The sequence below is a fragment of the Phodopus roborovskii genome, unplaced genomic scaffold, assembly GCF_943737965.1.
Source record: "Phodopus roborovskii unplaced genomic scaffold, PHOROB, whole genome shotgun sequence".
Classification (NCBI taxonomy): domain Eukaryota; kingdom Metazoa; phylum Chordata; class Mammalia; order Rodentia; family Cricetidae; genus Phodopus; species Phodopus roborovskii.
The window spans coordinates 49,482,092-49,496,681 of NW_026126517.1; the positions used below are offsets into that span (position 1 = coordinate 49,482,092).

The 14,590-nt window shown below is 40.0% G+C and overlaps 1 protein-coding gene across 1 annotated transcript in view; it reads right to left on the reverse strand.

Moving 5' to 3' along the window:
• Unc13c (unc-13 homolog C) overlaps positions 1 to 14,590 on the reverse strand; it is a 400,087-nt gene that overhangs the window by 255,401 nt on the left and 130,096 nt on the right. The window lies entirely within an intron of this gene.

A 14,590-nucleotide genomic window follows, 5' to 3' on the forward strand; every position in this document is an offset into this window, starting at 1 on the left:
GGAGACAGGAGGATGGATGCCTTGAAAATGCAAGCCACATGTTTAAGGAGAGACCTTGCCTCACAGGAATAGGTGGAGAAGTATAGCAGATGACAGCCATCCCTTTTCAGATTTCTGTACACTCTGAACGCACTCATGGACACACATGCACACAGAGAAAGATACATAAAATAAATCTTTAAAAACTTAAGTGCAGGCTGCAAAATTGGGTATGTGTAAGCTTAATGCAATCCTGTGTGTGTGTGTGTGTGTGTGTCCGTGATTATGTGTGCCAAGAAAATATATAGAAGGCTGTTGTTCAAACTTTGAAGTGTACTTACCTTTGTGGAATAAAAGTGGGTGAAAGGAAAAGGAGCCTCACATATCGTAAGGGGGTTTCTAATAATATATCATTTGTGGTTAGAATAATTTTACAAGGTATATTTTTATGTCAGTTTGGTACACTCAGCTTTGTCTCCTCTCCTCACTTTGTTTTTGATTACTTTGAGAGAGGGCTTCATGTAGCTCAGGCTGGCCTCCAATTCTCTACATAGCCAAGGATACCTCTGAACTTCTGATCCTTCTGCCTTCACCTCCTACATGCTGGATGACAGGACTGTGTCACTATGTCTGGATTATAAAGTACTGGTGATCAAACCTTGGATGTGCTCTCCAGGCATTCTACCCATTGAGCTATACCTTAGCTCCAACATTGGCTTCCAATTGCACCAAATCTAGTCATTCTGTACAGCCAATTCACTTCTAAAATCTGATGGCAATGTCTCCTTATGTGGATGTGGTCTATAAATCACTGTGGATGGCTTGTTCATCTCCTGAGGACCAGAACACTCACATAAGGAGCCTAGCTCCTGCAGATTGCATCAGCTCTGCCTCTGATGGACTATAAGAGTTGATGACAGGTTATTGGCATTTCAAAGTTCCATTTTCCACAGACACAAAGATGTCCTCTGGTGTGACATTTAGCTTGACAGAGGACAACTTTGTCATATTGGTATTTTTCCCCCTTGCCTGTCATAGTTTTAGTTTCAATACCTTCATGGAATCAAATATTGGTTTGGTAATTGTAGAAAAATAAAACATCAAATTATCATACAACTCATGAAATAGTAATGATGATAAAGCAGCAATGAATGGATAATAGAGGCACAGCTAAGTTTGGAGACCCACATTAAGTGATTTAATAAGCGTGAAGCTTGGGAAATGCTTCACAAGGATACCAAATCGCCAATGTTGAAGAGCTGCTTTGACAGTGAGCAGCTGCAGTTTGAACGTCTCCCCACGAAGAGTCATGTGCTTACTTCAAAATCCGAGGATTCTAAAAACAAGTCGGTTGCACAGTTCATGAACCTTTTAGATGACACTGAGTCACAATGTCAAAAGGTTGAACATACCTGACTTACGTCATAGGATAAAGGAGGGGGTTAAATGTGGGCAGAGATCAAGATGGATGAAAGGAGAGAGACAAGGAGGGAAGTGACATGCTTAGCTGGTGAGATCTAAGGTCCTGATCTCTACACTGTGGCAAAGAGGCTAACTCATGAAGCAGTTGTGTGGCCTGTGCCTATTGTCCCAGACAATAGGAGGCCAAGGCAAAGGCATAATTTAGCTGAGCCCAGGCGTTTAAGCAAGTCTGAACAACATAGACTGAGATGCCAATTCAAGAAAATAAACTGAAGCCAAGCAAAATGAAAACCCCAAACAGAAAGCACACCAAGTCCTCCAAACTAAATAAAGTTTAGCTACTGCCCAGAATTATTGAAACTGGGCACTCTGAGTCACAGGCTGTAATAGTCACAGCTTCTGATTAAAGGGCCACAAAAAAAAAGTGTTAATGGTGGTAGCAACTTTTTCTTCCCTTACTCTTCTTCTTCCTTCCCCTCCCCATTCCTTTCTTGTTCCTTCCTCCCCTCCCCCTCTTGTTCCTCTACTTCTTCCTCCCCCTCCTCCCCTTGCTTCTTTTTCTTTTTTCTTTCTTTCTTTCTTTTTTTTTTTTTTTTTTTTTTTTTTTTACTTTAGAGTAGCTTTTTGCCTTCATGTTTTCTATTTCATCATTTACTTTTAATTGACTAATAGTTGTGCGTATTTTGGGCATGAAGTACATTGTTTTAATCTATACAGAAACCGCAGAATTTTTAATCAGGTTAGTATTCATCGCCTTTTTGTTTGTGGTGTGTGTTATAAACATGGAAGCCTCCCCCGAATTTTAGAAAGCTGCAGACTAGGAAAGAGAAACTAAGCCAGAAACCTACTTTTCTTCACACTTGCTTCCCAAAGCTCACTAACAAGCTATTAGTATGATTCTAAGCTCCCACCTTTCCTGTTCCTAAATTCCTACCTTCTCCACAACACACAACCACGGAGGTCACTGGCTAAGCAAAGTAATTTCAATAACATTTTCCATATCATTCACTCCAGTTTTAGGCTGTGATTCTAAAAACCAATCTCCATGTCTCCCTATGAGCTATAATAATGTAAAGCATACGTTAGCTAATATCTTCCACAACACTACACATCCATCATACTAACTGCTGCCTTCAAGTGTTTGAAAATGTTTTGACTCATAAATAATATAACTGCCACAGTCATATCAAGAAACACAATCAATTAAGACAATTATTGAGAAATATTGTGCAATTGAGCTCTGTGCTTTATTTTCTATCAATTGCCATTAATAGAAAAAAAAAAAAAAACAGAAAAAAATTTTTCTGTTTTCTTATAGAGCATGATTGAAATTGCCAAATGATATCCAGAACCTTAAGCTAAATTGACAGATGTTTGAGACTAAGTTCCATTCACTTCTTGGGCCTGCTATTTTTATCCTGTGACTGTTTTTAGCAGAGTATAGACATACAAAGATGTAAGCTAACCCTGAGTGCTGTGGAATAAAAGTGCAAAGTAAAAGGCCTTGTAAGTGCCTGTATCTCTCTGTCTCTGTCTCTATTCTGTTCTGTCTGCCTGTGTCTGTCTGTCTGTCTCTCTTTCTCTCTCTCCCTCTCTCTCTCACTCATGTGTGTGTTTGCAGGTACCCATAGAGGCCAGCCAGACAAGGGTGTCAGAGCCCTCGAACTGGAGTTGTAAAGCCATCCAATATGGGTGCGGGGACCAAATTTTGGGTCTCTGCAAGAACAGTAGGCAATTTTAACCACTTGAGCCCACAAAAAGAATTCATTTTGTATGTGTGAGTGTGTTTTATTCTCTCATATCTTGATCACAAAATTAATTCTTAACTCCCACAGATAGGCCTCTGTGATTCCTTTTAAAATCAGGTATATATTTCTCTTTACTTTTATAATTTCATCATCATTATAAAATAATTATATATAATATATTAAAATGAAATTATACATATATGTATATATACATACATTTTTTTTGTGGGCTTATCCACCCAGCAATAATAGAGATTTCACTGTCAAACTAGACCTCATAAAAAGTCTGGGCTAGATGTATGGCTTGGTGGTAGAATTCTTACCTATGAAGATGAGGATTAGAGCCTCACTGCTCACTGGCTTCAGAATGCAACTATGGATGTATTTTTATACATCCTGCAAATCTATACAGATGCAGAAGCGATTTCACCAGAATAGAGGTAGGGGAGCTTCACTTTTTCAACCAACACTGAACATAACAGTAGGCAAACCACGGACCTCCCAGTCTAGAGGTCAAGTCCAGCAACTCCCTAGACTCCGTAATGAGGGGGTCAGAAGAAGATGTGGAAATACCTGGTAGACCAGCTAACTGAAGGAGGGGACTGACTTTAGGTAGATGCATTTTAATGACATCACTTTCATTGTTGTTGACAGCATTAACATAGTTTTGATGTGGCCAACAAATTAGTTAAAGGCAGTTAACAATTGGGACTTAGCAGGTGCCAGAAACAATGAATACAGTTACAACTGATATTGATATGTGATGTGCTTATTATTCTAAACAGGTGTATTTCATTGTATCTTAAGAGATTACTATGAAGTAATTACTTCCCTCGTGTTATGAACGAGGAACTGGAACCCTTCCAAATCATCTGGAAGGCACTACCTGGAGATGGCAGTGGTAGGATTTGAACCCTTACCCTGATGCTCACCAGGCTGTAATGACTGTAAGACTGTATCCTCCCATTATCTACCACAATGAGTTGAGGTCACAGCTAACTCAATTTGACAGTTCATGAAACTGAAGTTAAACAGCCTGTCTTTCCAGATCACACAGCTGATATATGGTCGAGTTTGACTTACAGCAGGATTATTTCTGCCTCAATCCTATGTGCTTACAGGCAAGTAGGCTGTGGCCAGGACAAATTGAATGGTCTGCCTGGCCAATCCAGAGTTCTGAATAATATTTTGGTTACTTTTCAAAGTATCTCAAGAGAGTATTATCTTCAGATTACAAAAAATACTTACTTCACTGTGTAAATGGCCCCAATCCTTCATCAATGTCTCCCCTGTAGTATAGGAGGATTGCCGTTAGACATGGGAGCCACTTAGACTGCAAACATTAAAAATGGGATACAGTGGTGACAAGCTGCCACAGAACTCTCGGGAAAATTAATAATCAAATGAAACTGAGAAAATGGATGTGATAGTGTACATAAAGTTAAGCGAGAAGTACTGTGGCAGGGCATTGACTCTATTACAGTTTTGAAATTATTATTATTTGCTTTTTGAGACAGGGTATTACTATAGAGCCTAGGGTTTTCTAGGACTTTCTGTTACGTTATGATCACCCTTCCTTTACTTCCAAAGTATAGGGATTACGGGTGTGTGCCATAAAGCATATTGTAAAAGGCTTAAATGATTAAATGAATGCTATTTTAACTGTAATACTAATAACTCTACTTTGTGGGCTTCAGTGTTGTGTTTTGAGATATATATATATATATATATATATATATATATATATATATATATGCTTAAATGAAACTAATCAATACATCTACTGTCTTTCCTACTTACCATGTTTCTTATAGTGAAGTGTTCAAAACTCAAACTCTTAAGTAAGATACTTTTACTATTTCCTTTGCCTCTTGCTGTTTCTTTTTCTTCCCACAAAACTCTGAAGTAACTTAATTCCAATGGACATGGGTTTTAGTTAGTTGTGTTATTATAAAATAAATATAGAGCAAATTCTCCATAGAACATGTATTTTGCAAATTTTGAGAAGTGTTGCATCTGGGTCAAGGATTACTGATTATGTTCTTTTTTGTTTTCCAAGTTAATGTGTTTTATGTTATGGGTGTCTTGTCTGTGCATGTGTATGTGCATCACAGTTATACAGTGCCTATGGAGGAGAGAAGAGGGTGTAAGAGCCCCTGGGAGTAGAGTTATATTTGATTGTCACTCACAATGTGAGTCCTGGGGCAGCCAGTCCTAACACCAATAATGTTCTTCTGAATAGGTCTAATAACATTGCGTGCAGGGAGACTGCAAAATAATTCCAGGGAGATGCTAGGAAAATACAACATGAAAAACAACAGAAAGTACATGAAAACTGTACAGCATCACTCATCACCAGGGTGCTGGTATCCTCAGGGGAGTCCATTACACCTGTCAGACTGCTGCTATCAACAACAGAGTGGTGTTTCCAGGAACACTGAGGATGTGGAACTTACACACTTCTGTGGCTTGCAGAATAGAATAGTCACCATGGGCAGTAGTTTGAAGATTCCTTAGAAAGTTAAGCATGGTGACAGTAAAAGAATGAGAATGGTTATTGATCTACCCATAGGAAGCAATATAAATATGGCAAGAGATAATTTGTGTATTGAAGTCTTATCCATAAAAGCCAAAATGGTGAGATGATTGTAGATGTCTACATGCAGATGAATGGCAAAGAAATATGCCACAGAATGCTGTCTGGCCACTCAAAAGAGGAAATGCTACCCTTTGTGACAATGAGGATGACTCTGAAGGAACCAGGTACAGAACCACAAACTTGGCATGATCTCTCTAGAAGAGGAATTTTAAAATGTTGACTTTATGAAATGGCAGATATCAGGATCTGGGTTGGGTGGCATGCAGGAAGGACCAGAGAAATAGTGGTTAGAGGGTATGAAGCCTAAACTAGATACAGATGCCACAGTGAATATGATTTTTTTTCAAAAATTGCTGGGTGTATATTAAACATTTTTATTTCAAAAAAGTTAAGCATGTTATATAATGTATACTACCTAGGTATATAATGAAAGCACAAAATAGATTTTTTTCTTTTAGTTAAAAGATAATAATCAGAAATAAGATTATTTACAAGGAGAAAAATAGCAATAATTTTCCCCCAAAGTTGATCTTTTTTAATATAAGACAGAACAATTTGATTTCCATATGAAGTTGGCTGGTGACAAATAGGCTAATGTCAATTAAATGGCTGATTTCTGTCTGATAGCAGAAAAGAGGTTGAATATTTATATACAAAAGAGATGTTAAATTAGTTGAAGTCCCCCCCCCAAAATAAAACAATGCCTAGCATTTCTGACTATTTCTGGGTTTCCAAGACAATTGTTGGTGATAGCTGTATGATTCTTTTTCTTAGAATCAAGGGACATTTACTGTTGTGAGAGTCTAATTATAACAAGTCATTCTAACTACCTTTAGTTTAATCCTTACTGACTGGTAAATGCACAATAATGTTTCACTTAATATTTCATTTTCACATTCATTTAATACAACTGTTCTGACAATAATCATGGGTGTCCTTACTCTGGAAATGTAAGCTAGCCAATATGTTTCCCACCTCTGTTTGTTTTTTATTACTGTTCAGAGTGAATAGATATTTGCCCATGTAATTGAAGATCCACTCCCAACACAGGGCTAGCCACTAGTCCCTAAATACTTTTTAAGTCCACATTCATTCAAACCTAAGACATCAGGTTATTGCTCACAAACTAGAGAAAGGCTCAGGGCTTCCAACATCACGGTAGTTCATCTTTTCTTTCCACCTAAAAAGAGGGGCAATGCATTGACTCAGAGGTAAAGAGCCTGCCTCCAAGCCCGAGAAACTGAGTTCAATGCCAGGGTCCCGCGGTGGAAGGAGAGACCCTAGTGCTGGTCACTTCTCTCGCCCACTTCTCTGCACATATTTCAGTTGTGAGTGTTCTAATACTATTCTTGCAATATTCTCATTGATTTTTCTACCGCCGAGCTTCCCCACTTGGCTCCTGGATTAATCTTACCCTGAACAAAGTGGCTGCATACACCCTTCTGTGTCTAGCCATGACACCATGATTGGATGTGCATTTTAAGACCAGCCCAGCAGTATTGTTGTTCCTAATATACTGGAGGACGAATCAAGGACACAGAAATGGTCTATGGATTGTCGAAATAGTGCCATATTTTTTAATAGATTCCTTAATGAGGGGCACAACTGAGGGAGTTTCTCCATTTTCTTTCCCAACTCTTCATTCCACTTTATGAACCTTGCTAAAATCCCCAATTTGAACTGCTATAATACTTTAAAGAATAAATGGCCTTTATGTCAGAGACACTTTGTATTCTACTAAATTACTTTCTCCTTTCTGGGGCATTTGACCTCATAAAGCTCCATAATGCCTCTTAACAATTTAGACAGTGCTCTCTGGATCGACTCTCTCTCTCTCTCTCTCTCTCTCTCTCTCTCTCTGTCTCTCTCTCTCTTTCCCTCCTTTCCTCCCTCCCTCTCTCTGCCAAACCCATATTCCTTTGAAACACATTTTCAGAAGCATTGACCTCCTTATTATTTGTCTTTACATCATTTCTTTTTAAAAGCTAATGGTATTTAATGGTTTTGAAAGAGATGCTTAGAGTATGAAAGATTACTATTCTGTCGGGAAAGGGGAATGTAAGTCATATTTTCAGTGACTAAAGATGACATGGAGAGATGGCTCAGCGGTTAGGAGCACTTGCTACTCTTCTAGAGGACTTCTGTTTGGTTCCCATCACCCACATCAGGTGGCTCACAGCCACCTGTAACTCCAGATCCAGGGAATCTGACACCCTTTTCTGGCCTCTGTGAGCACTTGCACACAAAAGATGCACCAGCATACATGAAATAATAAATAAATCTCCAAATATCATAATATTTTTTCATAGCAAAAGACAGGAACCCAATTGTACCCTGTATTTATGTGAGGTAAAACCTAAACACAGCTTTTGACTGTACCACCAGTTTTCTCAGATAGGGACAATGTCAGCTGTTAGAGATGAACTTGTAACCATTCAATCACAACATATATCCTCAAGGCCCATTATCTAACATTGTGAAGTAGACAATGTAGATTTTCCCAGGGCTTTCAGAGTTCCCCACATCAACTCCCCTTTTACCTATACTGTGGTCTGCATGTACCCAAACAACCCTCATACATTATTGCATGCTGCTGAGCAGAAAACATGCAGCACCAACACTTTCTTGTAATTAAGCATCAATTACTATCTGAAAACAATTTCCCTCAAATTAAAAATCATGCTGAATAAGGTCTCCCCTTAGAGAGCTAGTGTTTAAACTTCTGTAGTAACTGTGAAATTGTGTATACAATTGTACCTTGGCTTAGAGCTAATTTCCTTGGCAATCTTTTCTGGAAAATCTCTGGCTCAATTTACACACAGTTTGCAAAATACCATCATTTGTAATTAATGAAAGGCCAGCTGCTTAATAGGCTAAACTCAAATGTCATTAAATGGAATCAAATATCCAATAGCAAAGAAATTGTATTTCTTAAAACCTGAAATTGTAGATTCCTTTTAATTATAGTTTGGTAGATGCCTGCTGCATATTTTAACCCCTAAAATTTTTAACAATCAAGCCTCTCCCATTAGTACCGAGAGTCAGCAGTGCCTGAAGGCATATACAGTGCCTGAAAGCTATTATACAGTTTCCCACCTCCCCAGCCCTACTCCCTCTGCTTTGTAGAAAATGTATCTAGCAGCTTTTCTTGCACAGCTTCTAGTTTCCTGCTGGTGATGCACACAACCACCAAAAGAAAACACACTCAGATTTTCTGAGGGGCTCCAGGGCAAGACCTTTCTGGCTTGCTCACCTCAAGGGCAGCTTGAAGATAAGTGAGAAAAACAGAAACTCATCTCAGGAATCCCTGCATTCCCAGTTACGACACAGCATCACGTCCTGGTTATGTGTGGCACACTGGTTATGGCAGAGCTTCAAGGAGACTGTAGGATTCTTAGTGTGCAGTTAAAATCACATGCACACTGGTACAGTTTTAATCCATGGTTGACTGGGGGGGGGTGAGCATTCTATGGATTCCAATAAATACAATGCATAAAGATAGACTATAGTGTAGTCTGCTATAATGTATCATGGCATCCCTCTCCCTTGGGCAGCTCATGCTGTCCCTTCACCTTCCTGGGTATGTGACTGACACTCCTGTGATTGACAGAGTGCTTGCACCTGAGCACATGGAATACTATCTCACCCCTGAAGGTTTGGAGTACTACCTTCTCTGCTTGGCAAGCTACAAAATACTTATGTGTTACAAAATGATTCATGGGCAAACCATGACTATTCTCCAGGAAGAGATTACCCAGTGCTGTGTAAATGACAAGATGCTTACATAGTCCACAGGCTTCCACTGCAGGCTCTCAAGTAGCTGAATTGATGAGGCAAAGACCAAGAAACCCTGTTACCTTTGTGTCCAGTTGGTTCCTCTTAAGATACACATTAAATGATGAGCTAACTATACTTGCTTGCGTATGACCGTCTCAGATGAGAGACTCGTCAAAACCAGAAGCTATAATACTTAACTCTCATCTCTAGTATTTAGAATAGGGCTTTACATATATTAATAAATAAGAAAATTTATTAATGGAAGAATTACTATTTTAAATTACTCTTTATTGAAGCAGACATGTCCACGTGGAGGCTGGATATTTCTAAAGTTAAAGATTGCCCCAGATTTCTTTCCTCTCTGTGTTCAAATGATTGTTGCGACAGGTTTGCTGCTGTGGTCATTGGAGAAGAATTCAGTTCATTATTTCTCTAGTCCAGCTGTTCTTGCTGGTGTTACCAAGGGGGTGTTTTATATCCTCTTGACAGTCAGAGGAGAAAGTGAAGAATGCAAAGTGTCCCTACTGGAGGCACCTGGGACTTCAGATAGAGTGTCTGGGAACGCACACCCAACCATGATGAAAGGACAGCTATTTAAACAACGACAAATCCACATATGTTAAGCTTAAAGAGGAGAAGCACTCTGCTAGCTAGCTGCCAACTAGTATTCCAGAATTTTTATTCAAAACCAGCATTTAAAATACAAACATAGGCATAACGAGAGCGAATGGTGAAAAGACATGAGAAGATGCATAGCAGGAAATCATTTGCTCTAGGCAGTTACCAGGAGACACCATTTTTTTTCAGTGTGTCTAGATCTGAGAGCGACCTTCAGTAATATTTTAGAGAGGAAACACCTGCCAGTGGTATATGTGGTTTCTAGGAAGCAGACTTCCTGGGTATAATGGCTTTCCTTCGCATGCATACCTGCCTGGTATCCATCCAATCTACCTCTTATACAGGTGCTCCTTTGGCAAAATTCCTGGTATTTGTCCATACCACCCATGACACAGAGCCCCCCTCCTCAGCAGTGTGGGATATTGAAGCCTTCATTGCTTTCATTGTCTTGATTACCTACCTTGGGAAATGAGGTAAGGAAGGCACAGGCCAGCCAACCTGATTTACTAACTATAAACGTTTTAGTAAGGGAGCAGATATGATCACTTTCCACCAGCAGTTAAGTCCCTGGTGTTGTGGCTTAGAAACATGGCTCTCTAGCGAAGGTAAAATCATGAAACAGTGCTGATTGGGAACTTATATTAAATAGTGGGGTGCTGGGAGTGAATAAAGCAACATGATGTGACATCTCAGCTCTTCCCTTATAACCTGGGGGACAATGTGTCAGAGACAGCTGACTTTTGGCAGTCATTCCAGTGGTGTTGCAGGTCATAAAAACCAAGATGCATTTGGACCCGAGTTCCTGTCACAGGGTAGACAGCAATGATGTAGACTCATTCTAACCCCCCTTTTTCTCCTCCTCCTTCTTCTTTGAAGAGAAAACTGAACCTAAAGAAAGGTCTAGAGACCTACAAGACTGCCGCCAACTAATGATTTGAGCAACTGTGGTAAGACTACCATAATTGCCCTCCCCAGATAGTGAGATCAACAACTAACTTATCCATGGAACCCTCATTTAATACCTTTTGGAAACAGAAGCAAACACCCATACTTAAACACTGAGTTGAACTAGAATCCAGATGCAGATGGAAAGGACAAGACCAGGTTGCAGAAACACATAGACAGCTGAGTTAACGGGCCCCCAGCCTGATAGTTGGGAATCCAGCATGGGACTGACTCAGGCCCCCCTGAATATGGGTCTCAGCCAGAAGGACTGAGCAGTCTAAGGGACCTCAGACAGTGAAACCAGGATGTATCCCTGGTGCACGAAAGGACCTTGTGAACACATCCCCCATGGAGGGATACTGACTTGACCTGGAGACAGGAGAGAGGTCCTAGTCCCTACTTCAAATGACTTGACAGATCTACATGGCCCCACCTGGATGGCATTGCCCTACATGTGGAATTGGGGTGGGGGAGATGGGAGTGGAGGGTGGTCAGGGTGCATGTGAGAGGGCAGACAGGGTAAAAGGGAGGGAGGGAGAGGGAACTGGGATTGACATGTAAAATAATAAATTTAAAAAAAAAGAAAAAGCAATGAAGCGTTGATTTTTCAAATATGGAATATTCTAAGAAACCATTTTGCTTGCATCCATCACTCAGTGCACAGCAGTAGGACAAAACATGATCCTGGGGGAGGTGGTTCCATGTTGTATAGCTCAATCACCAGTGTGCTGGTGCTGTCCCTGTGTCCCTGGACAGCAAACTAAACACACATTTCCTTATTCCAGCTCAGACATGACATAGTCCAAGTTTGCAATTACCACGGTCAGGTAATGCACACTAGTAAAAAAGATAAATGCTACAGATGAGGGTCTTTCAATGGAGAGCAGGTTGTAAGGTGCCTGCCATCATACCTGTGGCCATACTTCTGGCTAATGCCATTCGGGTATTGCTAGAACTTGTTATGTCACTAACATTTAATTCCTTTGTCCTCTTCAGCCTATTGTTGATTGACATGGACCCTTAAAGTTTTTATACACCTTTATCATACAAATATCCAAGTTCTTAAAATTAAATATCTTGAGGTCAGCCAGATGGCTCTAAGGGTAAAGAACATTAATTACCAGCAAGCTTGATGATTTGAGTCATTTATTAAATATTAAGAAATTTGTTGTTGCTGTTGTTTGGACTTGTGGGCCAGTGGGGTCAGGCAGCAGTAAAGGCAGTTACAGTAAGTCTGACAACCTCTGTTAAGATTCCAGTGGAAGGAGGGGACCAACTCCCAAAAGTGGTCCTCTGATCTCTACATACATGCCATGGCACAGACATTCCCCTATACCCAAAATCAATAAATTCATGTTTAAATGAAGAAAAAAACACTTTTTGTAATACATCCCACATGACTATCCTAAAATCCTGCAAGGAGGTGTTCAGTGCCTGTGCCATGCTAGCTTCATGGCCATTCTTACATGGAAATCTATAGAAGCATATAGTATTGGCATTCTTGGTAGTTTGGTGGTCATAATGGCTGACTCGTTCTCTTTGGCAGAATGCCCTTCTGCCTGCAGGGTTTCGACAGAAGAACTAGACATCAAAGTCTGCCACGGGACCCTTTGATAGAGAACGTCTGCTTTCTTATCTAGAGAAGGAAGCATTGGAACATAAAGACCGGGAAGACTATGTGCCCTACACTGGAGAGAAGAAAGGTGAGTCTAGGATTGTATGTCATTCAGCAGCTTTGGCTTCTTGTTACAATGGATACCCAAGGAGAAAATTGTTTTTAGATGTACATAACCAGCAGCCTTTAAAGATATAATACTGTCTATCTAAAAGTTTACCAGGTAGTTTAGACACTTCATTGCAGTGAGATTTTTTGTCTTAATCATTCATTAGAGAGGTTTTATTACACAGAACACAGAAACTTTGTATAATATTACTTCACACAACAAGTTGTTGAAGCAAATTAAAAACCTTTAGTTTATTACATAGTGCAAGCAAAAGTAGTATTTTTTTGCCTTATCATCCTAACCCAGTCATGCTCACTAGATTGAAGTGTTAGCCATCTGATTACAAACCAAATAATTATTAACTATAAATAACTTTCAAACATAATCAATAATAAGAAAAATTAATACCTGTTTTCCCAGACAAATGAATTAAATTGTAATAAATGTTTCTTCTATTTGAATATCAGCTATGACAGATACTCACAAGTGATTATTCATAGGTATTCACTGTAAAACTTTATAATAACTTTTCAGGCAGGAAAGAATAGTTTTCTGAAAGATTTGTTTTTACTTATGTGCATATGTGTATTATGTGTAAATGTTTTTGTGTGTGTGTGTGTGTGTGTGTGTGTGTGTGTGTGTGTGTGCAGGTGCCTCTAGAGTCCAAAAGAGGGTATTAGATCCCCTGAAGCTGGAGTTACAGGCAAATGGGAGGGAGCTGCCTGGTGTGGGTGCTGGGAACCATATTTTGATCCTCTGTAAGAACAAATGCTCTTAGCCACTAGCCAACTCTTCACACCCCTCATTTCTAAGTTGAAAGAAAGAAAGAAATTGTGGTTTGACCTCGCTTGCTCATATATTCCCTCCTCCTTCTCTTCGATTGGATTCCTGGAACCCAGCCTAATTCTTGGTTGTGGATCTCTGTATCTGGTTCCATCAATTTCTGGATGAGGGCTCTATCATGATAGTTGGGATATTCACCAATCTGACTACACAGATAGGCCAGTTCAAGCACCCTCTCTACTATTGCTAGGAGTCGTAGCTGGGGTCCTCCTTGGGAGTTACCCTAGCACCAGGTTTCTTCCTAAGCCCATGATGGCTCTCTCTATTAATGTATCTATTTCATTGCTCTTCCACCGCAGCCCTCCCCACCTCACTCATCCTGTTCCCTTCCTGTTTTCAAGATCATGATGGAGAAATCTTCAGAGACAGCTGAACCAAGCTTTTGCAAACTCATGAACTCTAGACCTACAACTGTGATGACTTCAGGGGACTGAAATAGGTCCTCTATATGTAGGAGGCAGTTGGGGAGCTTAGACTAGCTGAGGAGCCCCTGGAGTAGGACCACAATACAAACCTGGTGTATGAGCTAGCTTGTTGGAGCCTTCTCCCCATGGTGGGATGCCATGCTCAGTCTTAATGCATGGGAGAGGGGTCTGCTCCTGCCCCAACCTATTGTACCAGACTATGTTGAGTCTGTATGGGAGCCCATACCTATGAGGAGGAGGGGATTGGGGTGGGCTGGGGGGTGAGTAAGAATGGTAGGAGGAGGGGAGGGGAGCAGGAAGAGGGGTGAGAGCAGGAACTGTGGTTGGAATGTAAAATGAAACAATAAAAAGAAAAGAAAAAAGTAATTGTGGTTTAGAAAATATTTGATTAATTTCTTAAATTTAAAGTGTTTATAAATTTACAGGAAACAAATTCTAACAATTAACCAAGTAGTTGGACAGTGTCCAGGACATATTTTAAGGCAAAAACACATTTTGAATAATATCTGC